Source organism: Salmo salar, chromosome ssa02 (genome assembly GCF_905237065.1).
Source record: "Salmo salar chromosome ssa02, Ssal_v3.1, whole genome shotgun sequence".
NCBI classification, from domain to species: Eukaryota; Metazoa; Chordata; class Actinopteri; order Salmoniformes; family Salmonidae; genus Salmo; species Salmo salar.
In genome coordinates, this window is record NC_059443.1 from 68,879,215 (window position 1) to 68,906,475 (window position 27,261).

General features: G+C 41.2%; 1 protein-coding gene, 1 long non-coding RNA gene and 1 pseudogene across 4 annotated transcripts in view; 1 reads left to right on the forward strand and 2 right to left on the reverse strand.

Annotated features, from left to right (window-relative positions):
* The window catches only part of LOC106591322 (zinc finger protein 271), a 518,091-nt gene that overhangs the window by 319,167 nt on the left and 171,663 nt on the right, over nt 1–27,261 (forward strand). The window lies entirely within an intron of this gene.
* LOC106591071 (uncharacterized) lies at nt 1,950–17,976 on the reverse strand. 3 transcript variants are annotated; one of them, XR_006762228.1, is made up of 8 exons: nt 17,840–17,976; nt 17,011–17,130; nt 16,412–16,477; nt 15,710–15,905; nt 4,089–13,246; nt 3,368–3,412; nt 3,160–3,235; nt 2,359–2,919 (listed from the first exon to the last, which is right to left on the reverse strand). It is a non-coding gene; the product is annotated as an uncharacterized lncRNA (long non-coding RNA). The 3 variants fall into 3 exon arrangements; XR_006762231.1 differs by lacking the exons at nt 17,011–17,130; nt 17,840–17,976 and adding an exon at nt 16,686–17,004 and having other exon boundaries at nt 1,950–2,919; XR_006762229.1 differs by lacking the exons at nt 17,011–17,130; nt 17,840–17,976 and having other exon boundaries at nt 1,950–2,919; nt 4,089–12,998; nt 13,143–13,246; nt 16,412–17,004.
* On the reverse strand, nt 23,574–25,409 carry LOC106590902 (zinc finger protein 271-like; annotated as a pseudogene).

The following is a 27,261-nucleotide window of genomic DNA, read 5'->3' on the forward strand; positions in this document are numbered from 1 at the left end:
ATAGTGATTTCATGACATTTGGAGTTCCTGACAGGATTTGTTTGGCTTCTAACTGTTAGAGAGGATGGCTGCATCTGAAATGTCACCTGACAGTATATAGGGAATAGGATGCCATTTCAGACACAGACTATGTGTAGGTCTATTCTAGTCTGGTGGATGGATGGTGTAATAGATTGGTCTATTAACATGGTAATCTGCCTAGATACGATTATCACTTACCTGATTGGTTAATCCTGTGACCTCTTAACTTTAATACGTTGATAGAACGCGCTGCCTCAAACATGCCCCTGTGTTGTACTCAGGGGCGGAAATCCCGGGGGGGACGGGGGGGACACGACCCCCCCATCCTGGGAAAAATATGATTTGTCCCCCCCAATATATCACTGAAACATAACTATGTAATTTAAATAATATTAATAATACGCAATGAAAGCAATTGTGCTGATTATAGACACTTAATAGCGCGTTTTAAAAGTTTCAAAAGATTGCGACCCGCCCACCCTTTGCCTCACAATGGTTTGATCCACTGCCAGTTCCTTAGCTTGCTAGGTAACAGAGAGGTCGTATCTACTGTCTGAAAGGCACTCAATGCACGTAACTGACGTGAGGTTAATCCAGTCAATCGCGCACACACACTAGCTGAATATGCAGAGCTAGCGCGCAAATATTAACTATTAAGCTAGCTAGTACCTATTCCATTTATGTGGCATCGTATGTTGTGTAAATGGTGAACTCATACAGCTGTCAACTCTTGTCATTTTAATCCGTTTCACATTTGCTAGCTACCTTTTAGATCGAAGCCCAAATAGAATGATTGAAGATGATAGAAGCCCATCTCCTACTGTAAATAACCTACACACTGTGTGTGTAGCCAGCCAGCCAGGTAGAAAAATGGCAGAAAATTCAAATGTTCATAAGAAAGAAATGAAATTCTAATGGAAATGTTTCACAATGATGTCATTAGGCAGAGCAGGCAACAGATGGCACACAGACAGCAGAGTTGGGGACAGATATGCAGGGACAGACTGGCAGAGACAGGGAGTCTCAGGTAAGTTTGTTGAGTCTTTGTTTGGCAACATTATGAAAGGTTCTCAATTTTTTTGACTTGTAAAATAGGAACATAATTGGAAAATGCCATGGATACCCCCACTCTCAACTTAAACTGGTGACTGAACTAAGATTTGTTAAAGGCAATGGTATTGCTGTTGTGATTAGTTGTGTAGTTTTGGGTACCGGTAGTTAGGAGTACGGCAAACACCTTATTTCTTTGGTTCCTCAATATACATTTACCATATTACAATGTAGGCTATGTGTTACAGCACTACTTTTGGTGTCCCCCTCAAGAATTGCTCTTGAGAAAATTTCATGTAATTGTCCCCTCCAAAGTTTATATCAGATTTTCGCCCCTGGTTGTACTACCATGTTTTGGATTAGTAAAGTTTCCCAAATGAGCTGCTCTCTCTTGTCCAGTTATTATTAGTTATTCTATAGGTGATAAAACCTAAAATACTACAGTTGGGATGTGATGATTAAATCACTGTGTACATTTATTGTTAAGCCTCTTAAATAAAGCAGATTACATTGTGATATTTAATACATGGAGCGTACTGAGTGTAGGCAGTGATTGTAAGCTGTCATTGTAAATAAGAATTTGTTCTAATTTGACTTGCCTAGTTAAATAAAGGTTACATTTTTGGGGGGTGAAATCAAGCCCAGTTTTATCATATACTTTTATTCAAGAGGATAGTTCAACCCTAAATGAAAGTCATTTTAATTGAGCATTTGACAAAATCATTTACATTTTCTTTTTACATTATTAATAGCAAGATGTGTATGAAGGGCCCAATTCAGACTTGAGATAAGTAGACTCAACATATTTTGACTTATGTCCATGTGAAGTCAACTTAAATAAAGTCTGAATAGGTTCTAAAGTGAATAACAGTGTGGCTGTATAGTCTTGTACATTAATCGTTAACAGTACTGAAGCTATAGTAATGACTCCCCTATTTGTTGTGCCATCACCCATGACGACCTAAAACATTATGGGCAACATTTTCCTCTCGCTAAAACACACGCTAAGAGCTAAAGAAATACTGCTTAATGACAAGTTTGGTATTGTCTTGTTCCCTTTCAGATATACAAAGCAAAGCTCAGTCTCAAGCCATGAGCCCACGACTACATAGTGAACTAGAGGGAACAAGGTACCATTTGGGACGCAACAAAGATCTTGTGTTCAGGTCTTCTTGTTCTGTAGAACACAGAGGAGACCTCCTCAGCTACCTGTGAGAGAGGTCTGATGAGAAAGGAGATGCAACATGTCATCATCAATCCTCACTTCTGGGGTCTCATTTAAAGTCATTGTTTCAAGTTTCATGTTTTATTAGTCGTATGTACAGAAGACACATTGTATACACCGTCCAACTAAATGCTTACTGGCAGGTTCCTTCTCAAAAATGCAACAACAATAAGACATAATAAAAAATAACAATACGAACATAAAGAAAATGTCTCAGTAGAATAGAATAAACATTGTGGCATAAGTATAATACAGTCCAATATTTACACGTGTTTTGGGAAAGGGGGGGTTCAATTGTGGTTCAAGTGGTTCAATTGTGCAGTATTTATCAATCATATTAAGAGTCTGGTAGCAGTAGTTGTGATGTGTAGCATGAATGTATGTGTGTGTGTGCATGAGTGTGTGCGTGAGTGTGTATGTGCATGAGTGAGTTCATGTGTTCTAATGTGCGAAGAAACAGTGCAGCTGGTCAGTCCAGTTCAAGTGTTCAGCAGTCTGATGGCGATTGGTATCAGACCTCATGCTCCGATACCGTCAGCCCGACGGTAAGGGTGTGAACAGCTCGTGGATGGGGTGTGTGGGGTCCTTGATGATGATGGGGCCTTCCTCCGGCACTGTATAGTCTGTATAGATGTTAATACATTTAAACTAAACAACTTTGAAGTCATTGTATATCTTAATACATTTAAACCAAACAACTGATGATCTGCTTAACATATAAGTCTTTTCTGTATGTAACTGTCAAGCACCAGAACCATCTAATTTTGAAATGATCTAAGATGTTGTAGTAGAGTACAGAGGCACTTCCTGGTTATTGGAGCCAGAGAAGTGGACGCTGATGTAGTGACTGTCATCCTGCTCACCTCTGTCTGCTCTCTGTGCTGCAGTAGGGGTCATGGCCATGTCTGAGATGTTGTCATACATGGGACTACAGTCTCCCTGATGGAGAAAGGACAGACAAGATAAGCAGACCTGGGTACTATTCCATTGGTTCCATTGTGCCAGGCAAGATTAATCGAGCACTGATAAAAAGATCTGAAAGAAAACAAATACATTTTGACCTCAACTCACCTGTCCATTCTCTACTGTGCCCCTTGTGTCAGATTTGGAGGCTTTCTTCATGTTTTTAACACAAATGAATTAATTAATCATTGAATAACAATCAAATTCGTAAAACAAATCAAAATTATAAAGTGAAAGATAAGTCTTAGAAAGATGGTCACCTGAACCACATGAAGCCAGAGAGACAGAGGATGAGAACCACAACTACAATTACTATAGCTGCATTGTTCTGTACGTCCCATCAGCTGCACTAAAACCTGGTAAAGGATTTTACAATAAATATGTCAAGATGTTTTTGGAGAAAACTTATTCTATTTAGTTCCTCGATCCCTGTTGTTGGCCCACACTCTAGTACATTAGGTGGTGTAATGTACCATAAAGTTGGATGCCAACCACCAATAAACCCCAAAGAAGAATATGTATTTTCACTGTCAGAGTGAGTATCTGGTCATATAATGGATAATATGATTTTCAAATCAGTGGAGGTGAACAAGTGCACAGTTTGGAAGTAGAGATAAATTAGGTAATATGACAGATTTCCAAACATGATATAGTTGTAGACTACTCTGCTGACGGAAAAAATATCCTAACAAGTTTTACAATCATGTTTATTTTTGTCCAGCAGTTTAAACCGAACACAGGAATGTGGAGGATCAAAGATGATGAAAACTACACCTAGACATTTATACAACCCAGCAGGCCTATACTGTTAAAAGGAAACCAGACTTACCAGATCCATCGTGGAAGCTATTGTTTTCTTCAGTGTTTCTTACTAAGACAAGAAATGTGTAGGCTACAATACAGTTACTTTGTTGTCACAGAGTTCAGATAAGGATCAGGGGGAGAATTCCTGTCTCAAGGCTGCAACTGATGCACCCCTAGACCAGAGCAATCAAACATCTATTTAAATATCCAAGCTCAATTACGTTATGACAGCATAACGTCTCACATCATTATTTAACCAGGCAAGTCAGATAAGAACACATTTTTATTTATAATGATGGCCTAGGAACAGTGGGATAACTGCCATGTTAGAGGGCAGAACTACAGATGTTTACCTTGTCAGCTCGGGGATTCGATTTAGCAACCTTTCAGTTGCTGTCCCAACGCTCTATCCACTTGGCTACCTGCTGCCCCAGGCTAATCTTATTTCAAGATTAGTTCCTGGATAAGATTTTACCCAATCTATACAGGTTGAGTAAAGTCAAGAAAACGTTCATCTCCCTCCCTGCAGCCGTAGAAACATAAAGAGAGACAACAAACACACTTTATAACTGGTGAAAAACTACATCTGATACTTCAATTAAGCAGGAAACACCACTTATTATAACAGATGTGTAGCACTGTAAGACACGTGAATCTCTGTTGATTGTTTAAAACATGTTTCATTCTCAGGACCATGACTACAACATTGAGTATTGGGACACAGGGCAACCACATATCCTGGTCTCTTCTACATAATCCAACTAAACACTTAAAAAATACATATTTAAAAAAAAAAATGTATACGCAATCAGCAATGTAAAACAAAACAAGAAAACATGAAACCACATTCGTATGTATGTTTTACAATGACATTTACATGCAAACATTCGTTCCACATAACAAATCACCAATAAAAAGTAGAATGGTAATGTTTAAGATATTGTCAAGTGTATTTCCAGAGTGAAGAGAGAGGAGTTTGGTAGGAGACCTTACTGGCCGTGAGAGAACAGAAGAGTGTGCGGTCTGTGGTTGACATGACCTATAAGTACTGATGGGCAGAGCTGGCTTCCTGCCCCCATGATGCCTCTTCCTAACAACCAACACATCATTCAATTAAAAATAAAATGTGTGAACATCTTTCTGGAGAACACTTAATACACAATAAGGAAAGTTCAAAGATATCACAAATAAAACCCTTTAAAATATTAGCGATGAAATATGCCTCTATGAATCTGATGAAGGCCTTTATGTGTCCTAATATATTGAAAAATTGCTCAGAACACCAGGTGTTTTTAACAGCGTCACTTTGATTGTCAACTTAAGCCAATTAAGATAAGCAGAGTAAGGTGTTTACGTGACGAATGCCATACTCGGCCTACTGCCATAACTAATGTCAAATGATGAGTTTGCATGTAAATACACTCATTGTAGGAGCACTAGTTATTTTGTTGCTTTGACAAAGTCCTTTCTGAATATTATCAATGTGATTAGTGACCCTCATTTTAAGGTCAACCCTGTTACATGAACTGAACTCTCGTTTGAATATGGTGAAACTATTCCTTTAAAAATAGGAATATCTAATAGTCAAATCACAGAGTAAAAGCAGGTGAGCTGGTTCAACTCTTTTTTATCAATTTACTGCTGTTTGTGGTGCAAAACTGAGCAATTCAACCCTCTCCCCATACATAGACATGCTAGAAATGTTTTACAATTAAATTTTTTTGTGAAGATTGCATTAATAGTCACCCCTTGTTTCACAAAGCAACCTTCCATTCCCCTGTCCTAAGCAGTTTTATGGTTCATTTTAATTGACTATTTTACCCATGTAAGCTGGTGGTTATGTTTCACTATATTGGATCACGCCAATATATAGGTATCACTCCGTGGTGGAGGGATACATTCGAGGTGAGGATTTACAGATTCCCTCCCGTGTACACCTGTCACGGCTGGGATCCGCCTTTGTATCTACATGGTTGATCTGTATCTTTCGCCCCTGGTTTGTCGTACTTGTTTCGTTGGCGTTACACTACGACTCTGTGTGCATCCATTAGTATGGTGGCTCTTGCCGACACAAACTGTATTTACCTTACACAACTTGCCCACTGGCTTGTTCTATGTGTGTGTTGTGAATTGATTTAACATGCTGCTCCCCGCGCCAGGTTCTCTGCTAATTACCCTGCTGGGTTTTTTTCTTGTTCTTTCCCCTGCAGAGTGTAAGAGTATCATGGTGGACTTTCCACTATGTTGAGACATTAACTTTGGAGTTCCTTAACAACGTTACTCCATATGGTGCTGTTTTTACTGCTTGGATATTAAACCGGCTAGGTAATATTGCAGTTGGCCTAAAACAAAAAAACAAATAAATCAAATCCATTACTTGGTTGCTGTTTTTTTGTCTGCCTGTTTTTCCCACATGGGTCTTCCCTGTTTCTTTGCAGAGGTACTGGGTAATTTATCCCTCATCGGGTTCCTATTCCTCCATGCGGATCACGACATAGCTCTCCCAGGGTGTCGGACCTCTGCTCCATGGCCTTGCTGGCTTGGCTGAGCTTACGGCTTCCCTTTGTGACAGGTGTGATGGTGGCATCCCCCCTGGACATCCGCATACCTCGTGTATGCACTACCTGGGTTTGAGCCACGCGGAGAGGGCGGTGGAGCGCCCTACTGGATGCCTGTTTTGTGTGGTGTTCTCAGAACGCCTGCGCCTGGCGCGATTGCTGGCCATGCACGAGTGGGTCGGCCAGGCTCGGGCTCAGGCTGGGGACGAGCTCCTTCCCTCAGGAGTGGTGCGGCAGCGAGCTGTTGTCCCTCTACTGGGTCCAGTACCCCTCCCAGGAAGCATGGCCGGAGCCACCACAGGCAGAGCCCATCTGCTGCCAGGCCTGGACGGGTACAGGAGTCGGCACGCTGGGGCCACCTTGATCAGAGGGCGCATACCCTGCGTCAGGAGGTTGATAGCGTCAATGGTGACAACAGCTTTTCCCTTTTGGCCAGTGATAGGCTGTTCCTGGAGGACAATGCTGGCACTGCTCACCACCATGAGTGGGGCTACCAGGCTGACAGGCCACCAGAAGCCTTCAACAGGGCTTCATCACGGAGCCTACTCACTCAGGTAGCCACTGCACTGGACATCAAACTGGTGGACAGGGATGACTTTCCATCTGCCCCCATCTCTGCTGAGTTCCGTGAGGCCTTGCAGGAGAGCTGGGTCTCTGCCAGGGGGCTCTTCAGACTCACAGTAGAGACTGGACCATGGAGTTATGTTGCGGGCGTAGTGTCACTCGGCCTCCGGGAGTACCACACCATGATAGCTGCCATGGACAAGGAGATTATAGAGCGGAACCTGCGACTGAAGCTGGGACCCCCAAGGGTCTTTGATGCGACTTGAAAGCCACATATGGCTCCCTCTGCTCTCATGGCCACCTTACCAACGTGGCTATCCTACGTTGGTCATGCGGGGTGCAGTATGTCCTCCAATACCTGCAGTCTCACTTGGATGAGGGCTTGGAAGCCTACACTGAGAGGGTATTTGGCCGCTATATCTGCCTGCCATGTGGGGTGGATAGACAGGCCAGTGGGGCGCAATCCCTTGGTCTCCAGGTTTACGAAGGGGGTTTGTCGCCTGCGTCCAGCTACGACGTGCTCAATGGCGAGCTGGGATCTGGATGTGGTCTTGGCAGCTTTGGCAAAGCCGCTTTTTCGAACCGTTGGAGTCTGCCTCCCTGAAACACCGCTCTACGAAGGTGGATTTTGTGGTAGAAATTACATCTATGAAGAGGGTGGGTGAGCTCCATGCTCTTTCAGTAAGTTCTGAGTGCTACCGGATGGACCCCGGTGGGAGGAGAATATCTCTTCGCCCCAACTCTTCATTCCTCCCAAAAGCTATGTCAGACAGGCATGTCTGACAGAAAAGGATCCCTTTTATCCTGTCTGCTTATGATCCCCCGGGAGTGGCGGAAGAGTCTGGCCCTCCCTCTGGCATGCTGTGCCCTGCGCAGGCACCGGCTGCCTATGTGGAGCGGACACGGGCAGTGAGAACAACAGACCGGCTCTCTGATATGGTGAGAGAGTCCTGGGGGCTTTGTTATCTAAGCAAAGGCTCTCTCACTGGATCGTGGACACAATTATGACAGCATACCGCCTGGCTGGCAGGCCAGTGCTGGGATCTGTGGTGGCACAGTCAACAAGAGGTGTGGCTGTATCCTGGGCTCTACTGAGAGGAGTGCCCCTCGCTGATATCGTTGCTGCTGCCAGCTGGGCTTCCTCTTGCACCTTTGCTAAGTACTATTGGGTAAATGTGGAACCTTCCTCTGCAGTTGGTTCAGTGGTCCTGGGCATCACCTCCCCTTCCGGGGACTGTGCCGGGACCCACCTTCCACATTGACGGCCCCTGCGTCTCGGTCCCGCGCTGGGACTTCACCGCTGGCTGGCCGGGTCCCTCTAGCACCGACTAAATCTTGTACGGGTATACCAATATATTGGAGTGATTCAATATAGTGAAACATAACGAAGGTTACATATGTAACCACGGCTATGTGAGCTATATGGATCACTCCAATCCTCTACAGTGCTAGAGGCGCCTCAAAAGTTAGGTAGAGAATGTGTGTCGCGGCCATGGGTTCTATATATGGTGGCGGACCCCAGCCACGACACAGATGTACACGGGAGTGAATCTGTAAGTCCTCACCTTGGATGTATCCCTCCGCCGCGGAGTGATACCAGTATATTGGAGATATCCATATAGCTCACATAACCGTGGTAACATACGTAACCTTTGTTTTGTTGTTTTCAGTAGTCCCCTGTTACTTTATTTGGCACATAGTATAGTAATATTTTAATTCAATGTCTTGAGATAATTAACATGTTTTCCTACATGTGCTCTTTATGATAGAATGTTAAAATTAGGTGAAAAATATTATTGGACCAAGTTACACTTTTAAAAACGGGTGGAATGAAACATTCCAAATATATCTAATGGTCACCCCAGCGTGAGTTGTTTTATGCACCTGATGTCAGAATGCTCTCACTGTTCCAAAATGTGATTATTACGCAACAGGACAGTTAACATGCGCTGACTGCTAATTATCTAGAGGGTGTAATCATTAGACGAACAGTTGCAAACAACTTCAGGTATGTTCATCCCAATTTTGTTCCATTTGCTTCTGTTGAAGAAACATTTTAACAGAATTGGCGGAACGAACATCCCTGATCACGCGAAGACACAATTCACTTTCATAGCAGCCACAATGTATTCCTTGTCGCATCTATGCACCGTTACTTTACCTTTTTCATTTTTTTAAATTACCAGCATCTTGAAGCTAAATTTGGGATCATGTTTACTGTGCTAATGACCATACCAACAGTAAAGGAGAGCAATGTAGAATACAGTGAACTCAGCAAAAGGAGTAATTTGTGGTAAGTACATGCGGGCCGCCATCTTTATGCACCTCCGCTATTGTTACAGAAGCAGACTGTAGTCTAATCTACACACCATGGTTCTTACTTAATGAAAACAAATCTCCATCTTCCTTATCTTCTCTTCCTCCTCTCTTAGTTCCACTCTGCCCCAGTGTTTTCCTGCAGTCGACCACACACAGCAGTAAAGCAGTACTGGGAGACGTTTGACCTGGGGACTCCGGGAGGGTAGAGGGGCATGGGCTAGCTTTGTCCCGTTAGCGGCAAGAAATATTAAACATATTTGGTTTAATGATAAACTATTGTATTAATTTAGTCTATTTGGGAATCCCTAGAATATCTCCTTTTTCCTCAAATGTTCAATTATTCACTACTTCCCAAAAATCTAATAGCATTGGGTTGGCGGAGGAATGGCTTAGTCAGTTTCCACCATATTTATTATACCAGTAATTTCCTTTCAAAACAGAAGAAGGGGCGACTTGTGACTTAAATGATAGAATATACGTTTCATAATTATTAGGTTGTTACGATTATACTGATAAAAGTAGGACATGTGCCATGCCAGCAACTTTGAGAAAAAAAGAATGTACCACGCATATATTTAAAAAATGTATCTACTTAAAATGTAATCTTAAACCTAACCGTAACAACACTGTTAACCTTATGACTCAACCTAACCTTTAAACAAAAAAGCTAATTTTTGTTTCCATGAACTTCCACAACATACATTTTTACTTTGTGGCTGTGGTAACGACTGCCATACATTTAAGAAATTTATTTTCATTGCCATTACATATTAGCAGGCAATCGCTGGGAATTAATTATTGAGTTAATTTACAGGAACGTGATGTGTCTCACCCCACAAAAGAGGTGCTACAGAGAAGTTGGGAGCCTGAACGTGGACAGAATAAAAGCTTTGGATGGTTGGGTGATAACCAGGAGAGGCAGATGGGATTGTACTGCAGGGACTTTAGCCCCACGGTACCTATCCCTGTGAGTCCACCATGGCTACTCCCACCTCCAGTAGTTGATTTACAAGTGTTGAAGAGTGTACGGAAAGACAGGGAGGGGGTTGATCCATGCAAGTTCTTTAAAAGGCGACTGGAAACTGTAAATCTGTGTTTTTTTGACTATATATACAGATAGATCAAAAGACCCAAGGACAGGTCAGACTGGATCAGCCTTTGTTGAACAGGAAAGTGGGGTGGCTGTCAGAAGACAATTGCAGACCACCTGGCTGAGCTGATGGTCGTACTGTTGACCTTGCAGTGGTTGGAGGAAGTCATGCAGAGTAGTTATATGTTCTGACTCGTTTGCTGTGTTGATGAGTCTGCAATCATTTAGCTCACATAGCAGACGAGGCCTGCTATATGAAGGAATTCAAATTCATGCCCGGGTGAGACAGATAGGTGTCCATATAAGCTTTGCTTGGGTACCGGTCCATGTGGGGGTGGAAGGGAATGAGGAAGTAGATATGCTAGCTAAACAGGCCCTTAGGAGACAGGAGGTGGAGGTTCCAATGGGCAAAGCAGAGGCTAAGGGAATGATATGGGCAGAGATGGCAGGAGCAGTGGAACAGTGACACTAAGGCAGGCATCTATTCATTGTTGACATTTTAGTAATTTAGCAGACACTTATCTAGAGCGACTTGCAGGAGCAATTAGGATTAAGTTGCTCTAAGGCACATTGACAGATTTTTCACCTAGTCGCCTCGGGTTACAGGCCCAACACTATAAACCACTTGGCTACCTGCTGCCCCTATTCCAAGTACAGAGTAAAGTAGGGGAGGATGGTAGGAATGGACAGAAGAGAGGAGGCTATCCTTACAAGGCTAAGAGTGGGGCACAGCCAGCTGAATAAGTTATGAAATGTGATAGGAAATCATTCAACAGGAAGATGTGATTACTGCCAGGAAACAGACAGTGGAGCATGTACTGATGCAGTATGATAGGGAAAGAGAGACTGATACAGTATGAGAGAGAAGGGGTACAGGAATTGACAGGAGGTGGAGGTTCCAATGGGCAAAGCAGAGGCTAAGGGAATGATATGGGCAGAGCAAGTTCCGAGCAAGTTCTGCATCAAAGAAAAGGTCCCAAGTTATTTTATCAAACCCGAAGTCCAGCCCTAGTGATGTCACTGCCTACGTCATTATCTTTTACTCATGAGACCAAAACCATGCCTACACAGCTATATAAACAAGGCTTTCAGTGTTATCTAAAAGCTTAGCAGTAAATGTCCACGTTGATTTATAGTGGAATGTCTGACTAGTCTCCTATCTCTTACACTCCCCTGCAGAGTTCTATCTTCACAGTCACACATTTCTCAGACGGTTTCTTCATAAGAGGCAGAGAGCCTAGAAAAGCACTGTGGAACAATATTAAACCTCATAATGTACATATATTGTTAATCTGTAGTCTAGGACCCTATAAATGTAAGGAGGGAGGGGTCTTATAACCCCTCCCCTTCTATTAACACAACATCAGCATAATCATTTATTCTAATACATCAATCATTTGGTACAGCCCCAATCATGACCCCTAGCTGAACCTCTAACAAAGCATACTGAGTAGGACATCGTTAGATAGTCGCAAATATTTCTATTTTTTTAAGAGACACGGGGCTGGTAGATAGGATTTAGTTCCTCGATCCCTGTCGCTGGCCCACACTCCATTACAGGAGATGGCTTAATGCACTATAACATTGGATGCCAACCGCTGATAAACCCCACAGAAGATGTATTTTCATCGTTTGAATGAGTATCTGGTCATGTAATGGATAATCAGACTTTCAAATCAGTGGAGGTGAATAAGTACACACTTTAAGAGGAATGAGAGATAATTAAGTAAGAGACACAGATTCCTACACATGATAAAGTAGTAGGTTACTTTGCTGAAGGAAGAAAAATCCCAACAAGTTTTACTGTCGTTTTTTTGTCCAGCCATTAACACAGTCCACAGGAATGTGGTGGATCAAAGACTATGAAAACTAGGTGTAACCGGTTCTGTACCAGTACCTTTCTGCATTGTGTTCTGGTAAGGTGTAGGTGGAAGACAAGGCTCTGGACACAATTCTGCCGGTTGTCTCTCTTTTAATGACTGCATGGAATGGATACAAATACAAGGCAAAGTTAATGCTGCCGTCTGGACTCCCATACAAGTATATTTGCCTCTCCTCATCACGCTCTGAGCAAACTCATTAGTAAAAGCATCAACAACAAAAATACAATGTACATGTTCATATTTTTAAAAGACTCACATTTCATTTTATAAATGTTGTACACCAATACAATAATAATTTGCTAATAAGTGTACTATTGTACCATTATACCTGAGGCATACTAATGAAGCAACAACGCAATTTTTTACATGACCGGACAGGTAACAAAATAAATGACAGCTAACTAGGCACATTAAACATGAAATACAAAATCGGCACATTTCACAACATACCTGCACGGAATGGATACAAATACAAGGCAAAAGTAAATGCTGCCGTCTGGACTCCATACAAGTTTATTTGCCTAATAAAAGACAAAAGACAGTGCAGAATGCCCGTGAGAAAATCATTATTGTATCTCAGCTGCCGTCCACCTATCAGCTGTTTTGAAATTTAAAACCGCAGAAAGAGAAGGATCTGGGCAGTGTTTCACAAACATCATCGTTACCTCTCGGCTGGAGTACTCGATGCTCCCACCCTGCCTCCTCAAACACTCGTCAGCCACATCTACTGCCTTGTTCCAACGGATCCAGTACTCCATGGCATTTTCTCCTAGTACATGCAAAGTGTTATACATTTTTTGGGGCAAGAAGCATGGATGAATATGTCGACTCACTGAAAAGATATTTCAGTATATCTATTATCACTTTGGGGTTCTCGTGAGGTTTCAGAGATGTATTACTGCGGAGTGTTATCTTTACGATGTCTCTAGCTCTCCCCAGAAGCTTGGACGTGATCTGCTGGGACTGTTCTATGACCGGCACGCCCCTCTTTCTCAGGTAAGCGTCCATGAGCTCCTCCCATCATGTACTGAGTACTTGTCAGACCCCTCCCCTCTGAAACATGGAGGCTCTCTCACATCAGACTGCATGACCAACTTCATACCAGATAAATTAAGGGAGGGTGTGTCAGTGCATGTCTGGCCTGCACTGGAGCTCTGAGCATGTGCGCCTCCATCCTCCTTCCTCTCACCTTCCTTCCTAATTTGAGCTGATATAGACTGTCCTATCTGATGGGCGAGTTGTGTGATAAGATTTCCAGAGTCAGGACTGGCCACCTCTGAACTATCTGAGTGAGTGTCACTAAGCATAATTACAGGAGCTGAGAGTGTGTCGTTAGACACCCGAGTAGAGCAAAAATGTGGTGGATCTACAACATCTATAGTTCTAGCTGGGGTCTGAGGCAACTCCCTGAAAAACCTCCCTCTCCCATGACCCAGTTCAAGCTCATCACTGAAAACACGGTCTCCTTTTCCAACAATATACAGTTGAAGTCAGAAGTTTACATACAACTCAGCAAAATACGTTTCAACTCAGTTTCACAATTCCTGACATTTAAACCTTGTAAAAATGCCCTGTCTTAGGTCAGTTAGGATCACCACTTTATTTTAAGAATGTGAAATGTCAGAATAATAGTAGAGAGAATGATTTATTTCAGCTTTTATTTATTTTATCACATTCCCAGTGGGTCAGAAGTATATGTACACTCAATTAGTATTTGGTAGCATTGCCTTTAAATTGTTTAACTTGGGTCAAACGTTTTGGGTAGCCTTCCACAAGCTTCCCACAATAGGTTGGGTGAATTTTGGCCCATTCCTCCTGACAGAGCTGGTGTAACTTGAGTCAGGTTTGTAGGCCTCCTTGCTCACATATGCTTTTTCAGTTATGCCCACAAATTTTCTATAGGATTGAGGTCAGGGTTTTGTGATAGCCGCTCCAATACCTTGACTTTGCTGTCATTAAGCCATTTTGCCACAACTTTGGAAGTATGCTCAGGGTAATTGTTCAGTTGGAAGACCCATTTGCGACCAAGCTTTAACTTCCTGACTGATGTCTTGAGATGTTGCTTCAATATATCCACATCATGATGCCATCTATTTTGTGAAGTACACCAGTCCCTCCTGCAGCAAAGCACCCCCACAACATGATGCTGCCACCCCCGTGCTTCACGGATAGCATGGTGTTCTTCGGCTTGCAAGCCGCCCCCTTTTTCCTCCAAACATAACGATGGTCATTTTGGCCAAACAGTTCTATTTTTGTTTCATCAGACCAGAGGACATTTCTCCAAAACATACAATATTTGTCCCCATGTGCAGTTGCAAACCGTAGTCTGGCTTTTTTAATGGTGGTTTTGGAGCAGAGGCTTCTTCCTTGCTGAGCGGCCTTTTAGGTTATGTCGATATAGGACTCGTTTAACTGTGGATATAGATACTTTTGTACCTGTTTCCTCCAGCAACTTCACAAGGTCCTTTGCTGTTGTTCTGGGATCGATTTGCACTTTTCGCACCAAAGTATGTTCATCTCTAGGAGATAGAACGAGTCTCCTTCCTGAGCGGTATGACGGCTGTGTGGTCCCATGGTGTTTATACTTGCATACTATTGTTTGTACCGATGAACGTGGTACCTTCAGGCATTCGGAAATTGCTCCCAAGGATAAACCAGACTTGTGGAGGTCTACAATTTTTTTTCTGAGGTCTTGGGTGATTTCTTTTGATTTTCCCATGATGTCAAGGAAAGAGGCACTGAGTTTGAAGGTAGGCCTTGAAATACATCCACAGGTACACATACAATTGACTCAAATGATGTCAATTAGCCTATCAGGAGCTTGACATCATTTTCTGGAACTTCCCAAACTGTTTAAAGGAACAGTCAACTTAGTGATGTAAACTTCTGACCCACTGGAATTGTGATACAGTGTATTATAAGTGAAATAATCTGTCTGTAAACAATTGTTGGAAAAATGACTTGTGTCATGCACAAAGTAGATGCTAACCAACTTGCCAAAACTATAGTTTGTTAACAAGAAATGTTTGGAGCGAAAAACGAGTTTTAATGACTTCAACCTAAGTGTATGTAAACTTCCGACTTCAACTATAAGTCATATTCACTATCAAAATACACAAATAAAATGGAATATATGTATCAACAATTTCAAATCAATCAGTAAATCTAAGAGATATACCAAACAAAACATTAGATCTTTTTGCTTGTGTGTGTAAGAGATTTCACTTCCAACCTATTTATAGCATAGCAACTCCCGGCGACCAAGCTGGTGTTGATCAACGGCGATTCATAATGATCCACATTGATCTGGGTCACGGCACCAATGTAACCGGTTCTGTACCGGTACCGTTCTGCGTTGTGTTCTGGTAAGGTGTAGGTGGAAGACAAGGCTCTGGACACAATTCTGCCGGTTGTCTCTCTATTAATGACTGCATGGAATGGATACAAATACAAGGCAAAAGTTAATGCTGCCGTCTGGACTCCCATACAAGTATATTTGCCTCTCATCACGCTCTGAGCAAACTCATTAGTAAAAGCATCAACAAAAAAATACATTGCACATCAAACCAAATGAAATGAAATGTATTTATATAGCCCTTCTTACATCAGCTGATACCTCAAAGTGCTGTACAGAAACCCTGCCTAAAACCCCAAACAGCAAGCAATGCAGGTGTAGAAGCACGGTGGCTAGGAAAAACTCCCTAGAATGTTCATATTTTTTAAAGACAAATATTTCGTTTTAAATGTTGTACACCAATAATTTGCTAATAAATACTTAATATTTCTTAGAGTGTACTATTTTACCATTATACCTGAGGCATACTAATGAAGCAACAACACGATTTTTTACATGACCGGACAGGTAACAAAATGAACGACAGCTAACTAGGCACACTAAACATGAAATACAAAATCGGCACATTTCACAACATACCTGCAAGGAATGGATACAATGCAAAGGTTAATGCTGCCGTCTGGACTCCCATACAAGTATATTTGCCTGATTAAAGACAAAAGTCAGTGCAGAATGCCCGTGAGAAAAATCATCAGCAAACTCAAGATGTCTGCACCTGAAAGAGACCCTCTCCCGCAACAAAGCTAACGGTAGCTGGGTTACCCTTGCAAACTTGCACTCGAACATTATCCCCATTCACATTAATATATATTCATATAAACAGCAATGCAACACTAAATCAGTGAAGATATACATTTTGCTTGTCTTTTCTTGTGCATTTGTGAACATGTGCATTCAAAAGACCGGAGCGTACATAGCACATACCACTCCTCATAACGCTCTGATCAAACTGAGGAGTAAAGTAATGGCTCCCGTTGATGACATCACAGCATTAACACAATTTAGAAAATAATTACAATGAAATAGTTCACTCTTGAAAGTAATGTAATATATCCCAAAATAACCATAAAATAAATATGAGGGATTTTCGGTGAAATACATAACGTATATGTTACATAGGCCTATACATTTTATATAGCAACAGCAGGCCTATACCGTTAAAAGGAAACCAGACTTACCGGATACGTTGTGGAATCTATTGTTTCTTCATCAGACAACTTGTCTTAGACAAGAAGTGTGTTGGCTGCAGTAGTACAGTTACTTTGTTTTAAGTGTTCCGGGAGTCGAAATTCTGAGTCCTTAACGAAACACAAAACATAATGGACAATTTATCTTACTTCGGATCTGAAACCTAATAGTAAGCATCAACTTCAATGACAGTTAACATACAGTTAAAACAAATATGACATTCCTGCGCCACAATAACATTGTCGCCGAGGATGGCTTGCTAGTTAACGTCAGTGTTTTATTCATATAAGCCGTTTTGTCATAAAACAGCTTAGCTAGGTAGCGAAATGCTAGCTAGACTCAGGAGTTCGTGTAGGGACATATGTGCTTCAGGAGCCTGTGGGTTTGATATGATTCCACCATGGGCAACAACAACTGGCTACTAGTTCGTTTTCTGACATATGTTCAACTCAGAGCTCGTTTATCCAGTGACCACCGCATTTGAAAGGACAACTACGGGCTGGCTAGTTAGCATTCTGGCTCACACTGGCCATACAGTAGCAAAATACCCAGCTATCTCGATTTAAGAGTTCATGGTAGAGATATTTAAAGAAAGGAGAATATAGGAATCCCATTCGTTAATGAACGGAGGAACGTATATCGCCTCACCCAGCAGACTGTTGAACAATCTGGTTCACGTTGTCATGCTGGGTCACGCGGTTGCTAAACGAATAGTCAGGGTATGAGTCGAGAAACCTGCTTATTTTCCTCCAAGGTAGATAATGTCACGAATCCAAACCTATACGATATTACAGAGAACAAGTAAATTATCTCACATACCGGAAAATATTTGTAAAGACGAAATTAGTGGTTGTCATCCAATATCTTGCATTACCGCCCCAATCCTATAGTATAAATCCATTATGCTTTAGGGACGGGCAGAAATGTATGCAATTACTGTACTTCACGGAGGAAAATGGGGGAGGGTCATTCTATTTCAATTTCAGTCAGGGGGAGGGTTTAGTGTTTTTTTAAATTTAGTCCAGGGGAGAGTCATATCATTTGTAATTGATGAAATCTTAGTATTTGTCACCATTTTGGAATTTACGTATTGAATTCCCATCTAACCTCAGTGTACAGCCCTGCTCTCTCTCTATCTCTTTCTCTCTCAATTTCAATTTAAGGTGCTTTATTGGCATGGGACATATATGTTTACAAGTGAAATAGATAATAAACAAAAGTGAACATTAAACATTACACTCACAAAAGTTCAAATTGAATGAAGACATTTCAAATGTCATATTATGACTATATACAGTGTTGTAATGATGTGCAAATAGCTAAAGTACAAAAGGAAAAATAAATAAACATAAATATAGGTTGTATTTACAATGGTGTTTGTTCTTCACTGGTTGGCCTTTTCTTGTGGCAAAAGGTCACAAATCTTGCTGCTGTGATTGCACACTGTGGTATTTCACCTAATAGATATGTGAGTTTATCAAAATGTTATTTGTTTTCAAATTCTTTGTTAAATCTGAGGGAAATATGTGTCTCTAATATGGTCATACATTTGGCAGGATGTTAGTGTAACCGATGTGAAATGGCTAGTTAGTTAGCGGTGGTGCGCGCTAATAGCATTTCAATCAGTGACGTCACTCGCTCTGAGACTTGAAGTAGGGTTTCATTAGGAAGTTAGAAAGTGCAGCTCAGTTTCCACCTCATTTTGTGTTTAGGTTAGGTTTTAGGTTAGGTTAGGTTTAAATGTCAGGAATTGTGAAACTGAGTTTAAATGTATTTTTGCTAAGGTGTATGTAAACTTCCAACTTCAACTGTATATTGTTGGAAAAGGAGACCGTGTTTTCAGTGATGAGCTTGAACTGGGTCTTGGGAGAGGGAGGTTTTTCAGGGAGTTGCCTCAGATCCCAGCTAGAACTATAGATGTTGTAGGTTCACCACATTTTTGCTCTACTCGGGTTCCTAACGACACACCGTCAGCTCCTGTAATTATGCTTAGTGACACTCACTCCTAAAACAGGGAATATTTACTGGGATTAAATGTCAGGAATTGTGAAACTGAGTTCAAATGTACTTGGCTAAGGTGTATGTAAACTTCCGACTTCAACTGTACATGTACATATTACCACAATTAACTAAACTACCTTGTACCCCTTCACATTGACTTGGTACCGGTACTCCTTGTATATAGCCCCGTTATTGTTATTTAGTGTTACTATTTTCCAAAGCTATTTTTTTTTTACTTTTTAACTCTGCATTGTTGAGAAAGGGCTTGGCAGTTACCTGTATGTGCTTGTGATAAAATATACACTTAATCCACAGTTATTTTTTTAAACTATTGATCATCTGTGGCTATATTATGCTCTCTGGTGTATTTTGAAAATTGAGAGTGAGCTCCTGTGTTTGGATAAAAAAAAAATATATATATATAATAATAAAAACGTTTGTTATCATATGGTCGTTAGCCTCGATCCATCGCGACTTTTGTGCACGTCTATGGCACCGACAGCAGGGGGAGGCCTGAAAAACATTCATAACAATGACATGACGCGATCCACTGTCTGAGGTGCAACCTATGAATAAGCAACATTTGTTTTACATTTGTCTATTTTTCACAGCTCTCTGTCTGTCTGTCTGTCTGTCTGTCTGTCTGTCTGTCTGTCTGTCTGTCTGTCTGTCTGTCTGTCTGTCTGTCTGTCTGTCTGTCTGTCTGTCTGTCTGTCTGTCTGTCTTGTAGTTCCAGATGTGGCTGGAGGAGTGGTGGTGGCCACTGGAAGGCATCTTTAATACTGGAGCAAATGTCGGAGCTCATCATCATAAAATGTATCTATAACAGCTGGTACAAGTATTCTATATGTGTTAGGTACTACTACAGTGGTAGCAGGTGAGCCCTCCTTTAATAATCATATTTCATTAATATACAGGGTCCATTTTGACACAAGACAACAATCCAGACTAAGAATTTACCAAAAGTCAGATCATAATGAATACTAGTATTATATGGACAGTCGACCGGATCCCAGATCAGCACTCATACTCCGATGGCAAATTCTCTCTCCGATCATCCTTTCCAGAGGATGAGAACCAGAACCACCACTATGATTCCTACAGATGCATTCTAACAGAAGCTTGTTCCCCTAAAGCATAAAGAATGATTTGAATGTTATCATATAGCTTTAAATAAAAATAATCTTACCGGCTACAATGATCAATTGAGGTGTAGATTTATGGGCTCCAATTGTATTCTCAGCCTCACAGTAGTATTCTCCACTGTCCTCAGAGCTGATGTTAGTGATGCTGTAACTCTATCCTGATGCTTTTGGTGAGGTTATGTTCCTCTTCGACCAGGTGTATTTGTCTACAGGTGGCTTGGCATCACTGCTGCAGGTCAGAGACACTGAACTGCCCTCCACTATTTTACCAGAAGGACTGACTGATACTGACACTCTCTTTGAGCCATCTAGTGTTTGGAATGACATACAAATAAACACACAGTGTAACCAAAGTATAATACTATAATTAAATTACAGTGAGATTATATATATGTATTGTACTTACATCTGACAGTGAGAGTCTCTTCAGCAGAGGCGAGATCCTCATGTCCGTTAACAGCACAGGAGTATCTGTCTGTATCCTCACTGCTGACTGGGTCTAGGTACAGGTAGTAATTTTGGTATTTGGGTTGGTGAGACGTTGTCTGTTCTTGTACCAGATGTAGGTGGGGTTGGGGTTGTCAGTCAGAGTACAGGTGGTGCTACAGGTCAGTGTTACAGTCTGTCCCTCTGTCACTATAGTTTGAACTTTTGCCTTCAGGCCTGTGATTAAAAACAACCAGCAAACGACAACCTTTGTAATGAAATGACACAAGACATTCATATTACATACAGACTGTCATTCCTAATGTACTGTATAATGTCAAATTAAAACAGATTTCCAAAGGCTTTAATGTAACTGATGAAGCATTACAAAATAGTGTACCTGTGACAGACAGCCTGACTCCAGGACTGCCAGAATATCTCTCACTTGTCACACTTTGAAAGACATGACCTTGTATGATCTGAGTCTTGAATGTGAACCAGCTCAGCTGAGTCTCTGTCTCTCAGGTCTGTGATTCTCAGGGTGCAGTTATTCACTCTGTCCCCATAGTACTCCACACGATCATCATTCTCAGGTTTCACCCCAGACCATCTATAGAACCATGATGTCTCTGTGACTGTATGACCTCTGGGATATGTGTAAGAGCAGGACATATCCACTGTTGACCTCTTCAAAGCACAGATACTCTGCGCTGTGTAAGTCACACTCCAGCCATCCTGCCCCAGTATCACTGCAACACAATCACACATCAAAAGGATATTAATTTGGCACAAACCTATTAGCTCACACAGACAGTTTGTCAACACTTTGTTACCGTAGTTGCTGAGTTCAGTGTGAATAACAACCATGGAGAAGCATCACGAGATGTATTGTTGTCGCTACCTTCTTGCCCTTTGTGCTTTTGTCTGTGCCCAATAATGTTTGTACCATGTTTTGTACCGCTGCCATGTTGTGTTGCTACCATGTTGTTGTCATGTTGTGTTGCTACCCATGCTGTGTTGTCATGTGTTGCTGCCTTGCTATGTTGTTGTCTTAGGTCTCTCTTTATGTAGTGTTGTCACTCTTGCCGTGATGTGTGTTTTGTCGTACAAGGCCTTTCGCCTTTTGGTAGGCCGACATTTACTTGCCTAGTTAAATAAAGGTTAAATAAATGAAAAAAATCACTCTGAAGCAGTTTGTTACACAGTTGCTGAGAGATGTGTGTAAACCACAGGCCTATGTATCTATTCCTGCTGTTCTCAAGCCAGTTGCTGCGTCTCCCTCCCTGCAGTCATAGAAACATAAAGATAGATAACAAACACACTTTATAACTGGTGAATAACTACACCTGATCTAATTAAGCAGGAAAAATAACTTATCATAACAGATGTGTAGCACTTGAATTGTACTGCTTGTCTCATACATCATTGGTTCCTGTAGGTGCTGTAGCACTGTAAGTAACGTGTTTCTCTGTCGATTGTTTTGAACCTGTTTTATTCTCATGACTATAACACTGATGGTACTTCACATGACCTGCATACTCTGTGTCCTGGCTTAGATCTGTAGTAACTCCAGACTCCCATTTGTTGAACCAGGATACTTCTGTGACGTTATGCCAGCTGGGATGTCTATACGTGCAGGTAAGGTCCACTGTTGACCCCTTCAAGGCACATATACTCCTCTTGGTGTAAGTCACATTCAAACAGCTCTGACCATGATCACCTAAAACAAAATGTATCTGATCAATTCCTCAGACGATAATGAAACTATTTTCAAGTGTTTTAGATGTATTGGACTGGTGCATTTAACATGAATAAAAAATATAGACACATATATTGTATTCGGAAAGTATTCAGAATCCTTGACTTTTTCTACATTTTGTTACGTTACAGCCTTATTCTAAAATTAATTTCAAAAATTATAATTCTAAAACAGTATAACAAGATAACATACCATCAGCCATTTTCTACCTTTTATATTATACTGCATCATTTCTACTATCATTTCTACAGATTTGTCTGTGAGAAAATCCTCATGGTCTTTTACAGCACAGGAGTAACTGTCTGCAGAGTAACGCCAGACCACTAGAGTATTATAGGAGTATTGTTGGGGAGTGGGGTCATGGAGATGTTGTCCGTTCTTGTACCAGATGTAGGTGGTGTTGGGGTTGTCAGTCAGAAGACAGGTGGTGCTACAGGTCAGTGTTCTCTTCTTTTCCTCTGTGGAGGAAGACACATTCACCTGCAGGTCTGAATGATTCTAATGAATTAGTAGAATTAGATATTATATATTACCTGCGACAGTCAGTTGTTCCAGGGAAGCTGTACCCCCATTCTGCATACTGTGTTTTAAATCTGAACTTGTACTCAGCTGAATCACTCTCAGGTCTGTGTTCTCAGGGTGCAGTCTTTCTCTTTACTCCCAAGGTACTCAGCACGACTTGCATACTCTGGCACCGAGCTCAGGATTTTAGGCACCTCATTACATCTCTCTTGGAGATACCAGTTTGGTTCTGAGACAACATGATAACTTGGATGTTGATATGTGCAGGGCAGTTCCACTGTTGAGCCCTTCATAGCACAGATACTCTGTTGGGTGTAAGTTACATTGAAACAGTTCTTACCCAGAACACCTAAAACAGTACAGGTGTTCTGTACAGGCCCATTAATTTATTAAATAAGTTTCTTTGATTATTATTGCACTCAACAAAAATATAAACGCAATCATTTCTAAGGTTTTACTGAGTTACAGTTCATACAAAAGAAATCAGTAAATTTAAATAAATGAATTTGGCCCTAATCTATGGATTTCACATGACTGGGAATACAGATATGCATCTGTTGGTCACAGATACCTTAAGGTTGTCAGTATCTGGTGTGACCACCATCATGCAGTGCGACACATCTCCTTCACTTAAGATATTGGATTTCATTTTTTGATGTATTGGATACATGTCATGGAAATTACCACCAGGGACTCAAAGTCAAACTGAAATATATTATTCTTTATTATCAGCAAGCAGGAGAGGTTGCAACAAACTTAATGCACTACAGAACACGTCGGTCAGGAGTTCTTTCGGGGCAGTCCCGTTAGTTCTCTTATATACTGCTTACACAGACAAGTTATATTTGCATGATTTACATTATTCATCATTAACATTTGGTTCCTGCATGTAACTTATAGAACATATTCTGGACGTTCTGTCAAAATGTCTGAGGGTGTCATGACCGTCTCCCCCTTATATCTCTACCCAGCACCTACAGGAACCAATGATGTATGAGACAAGCAGTACAATTCAAGGCTTTCCCTTCAGATAACATTTCCCCCACACATGAATATATACCTACTATTGGAGAAACATTATTCTCCATTATTTAATAAAAAATAGGGGTTAATAAAATAAGATACAGCTCTGAACACGCCCACCCCAACACACACAGCACTCCTACTCCAAGACGCTTGATACATGTGGATCCAGAGCTGCATATTATGCTACACAGGTTACCATGGTAATCAGACTTAGTAAACTGTTAGAGAATGGGAGATATGACTCTTTACAATATGTTTTCTATTGAAACTTTATTTAGCGATCTGGAACCGGTGCCAGAGGGTTAGGAGATGACAGACGACATGTTTGTGCTTTCTGGTGTTTTTTCAGAGACCCTGAATGAACAAAGCTCTTTCCACACTGATCACAGCTATAAGGCTTCTCTCCTGTGTGTATGCGTTGGTGTGTAGTCAGGTCTCCTGAATGACTGAAGCTCTTCCCACAATGATCACAGCTATAAGGCTTCTCTCCTGTGTGTATGCGTTGGTGTGTAGTCAGGTTTCCTGATCGACTGAAGCTCTTCCCACACTGATCACATCTATAAGGCTTCTCTCCTGTGTGTATGGGTTGGTGTCTAGTCAGGTCTCCTGAATGATTGAAGCTCTTCCCACAATGATCACAGCTATAAGGCTTATTTCCTGTGTGTATGCGTTGGTGTGCAGTCAGGGATCCTGAGTGATTGAAGCTCTTCCCACACTGATCACAGCTATAAGGCTTCGCTCCTGTGTGTATGCGTTGGTGTGCAATCAGATTGGAATCTCGAACAAAAAACTCTTTCCACACTGATCACAGCTATAAGGCTTCTCTCCTGTGTGTATGAGTTGGTGTGTAGTCAGGTCTCCTTTTCGACTGAAGCTCTTCCCACAATGATCATAGCTATAAGGCTTTTCTCCTGTGTGTATGAGTTGGTGTGTAGTCTGGTCTCCTGTTCGACTGAAGATCTTCCCACAATGATCACAGCTATAAGGCTTCTCTCCTGTGTGTATGAGTTGGTGTGTAGTCTGGTCTCCTGATCGACTGAAGCTCTTCCCACACTGATCACAGCTATAAGGCTTATTTCCTGTGTGTATGCGTTGGTGTATAGTCAGGTGTCCTGAATTATTGAAGCTCTTCCCACACTGATCACAGCTATGAGGCCTCTCTCCTGTGTGTATGCGTTGGTGTCTAATCAGGTCTCCTGATTGATTGAAGCTCTTCCCACACTGATCACAGCAATAAGATTTATCTCCTGTGTGTATGTTTAGTCTGGGCTCCTGATTGTTGGAAGCATTTCCCACAATCAAAGCAGGGGTAAGGCCTCTCCCCTGTATTCATTCTCTGATGAGATATTAAGGTTTTAGATGCAGCTAAACTCTTCCCACACTGAGAGCAGTGGAACGGTTTCTCTCCGGTGTGAATTTGCTCATGAATAGTCAAGTCTTGTTTAGCAAAACTCTTCCCACAGTCAGAACAGCAGTGGTGAGGGTTCTTCCCTATACGTTTCTGCTGGTGTTACTTGAGGTGTTCTGATCTGGAGAGACTCTTCTCTTTCTTGTCAGCATCATAATGCTGTTGAGGCTCCCCAGATGATAAGCCCCTCCCACTGAGAGAGCAATGATTAGGGCTGTCCCCTGTGAAACAAAGACATTGAATAATTATGTTTTGAAAATATGGGTCTTCCCATGAAATGAATGCCCTTTGCGTCCCTTTGATATTTTTCAAGTAATAACTGTACCCCAATATTCCATTTTAAATCAATGTTACATTAAATAAAGTACCCTTTAATACATAACACATGGAGAATTAGATGAATCCAATTTTTAATATGAATAAAGACTTGTTAAAGTGACACAATTCAGCATTTTGACAGGTCCCTCCGTCAACCCTGTTCAACTTCTAGAAAGATTTTAATACAACAATTACTCCAAGTTTTACCATCTTTGAGTACGGTTACAAGCACAGAATAATATGACTATTGTGAAGTCAATTAGTATAGGAGTTGGAATTAAACGTTGACAAATCAGGCTTCCTGACGGGACTTTGATAAATGCATAAAATTGGCTTTCAAAATAAACGTTCTACAACAGCGACAATGTTGTTTTTAAGCATATTTGATTCTGAGTTCGGACAAATAAAATGTGTATGTGAAAACTATTTCTAAGCTGCAAATTTTCAGTTTTTCCTGAACTCACTGGACTCGGTCAAAAGAAGTTAGGGTGCGCTGCTTGTGTTAGCACATGCACAGATTAAATACACCTCTATAACTCTGATTTAAGTGTTTACATGTCCTAATCATTCTAAAGATTGCTCAGAAAAACAGGTGATTTTAAAGGCGTATGCTTACTTCGGTTATTACCTCACACCAATTAAGATCAGCAGAGTAAGATGTTTACATGACTAATGCCATACGCAGTCTACTGCCATAATCAGTTTAATAGGAAATGATTAGTGAACATGTAAAGCCCTAGTTATTTGGTTACTTTGACAGTCATTTCTGAACATGATTTATTTCAAGTGATTAATTTACATCTGTCCCTCATTTTAAAGTCTACCCTGTTTGGGGCGGCAGGTAGCCTAGTGGTTAGTGTTGGGCCAGTAACCGAAAGGTTGCTAGCTCTAATCCCCGAGCTGACAAGGAAAACATCTGTGGTTCTGCCCCTGAACAAGGCAGTTAACCCACTGTTCCTAACCCATCATGGTAAATAAGTATTTGTTCTTAACCGACTTGCCTAGTTAAATAAAGGTTAAATACATGAACTGAACTCTTGTTTTAATATGATGAAACTGTTCCTTAATTATTCTTTGAAAAATAAACATTGAACATCTAATAGTGAAATCACAGAGTAAAAGCAGGTGAGCTGGTTCTACTGTTTTTATCAATTTACTGCTGTTTTGTGGTGGGAAACTGAGGAAGTCAACCCTCTCCCCGTTGTCGTGTCTTTGGCATCATTAAACTGAAGACATGTTTATCAAATAACTCTGTAATTATTATTATTATTACATGATTAACTGATTAATCGTGTAACTGTAATTAACTAGGAGGTCGGGGCACCAAGGAAAATATTCAAATTACAAAGTTATAATTTTCCTAATATAACTTTCAGATATTATAGTATCTGATCGATTATCTTCTGGCTTAAATGGTGTATTTTACCTCGCGTCCAGTCTCATTCCAAACGTCGTAAATTGTTGTATCTGCACGAATCCAGCCTTTACTAAAAGTCATCCATACATCAATTGTCTTAAAATCATTTATTTACTAAACTAAGTAATTCACAGAAAGTATACAAACAAATGGTTATCGTTACAAAGCATTGGTGGAGTAATGTGCCCTAGTGGGCTAAACAGGCATTGCGGCCTGTTA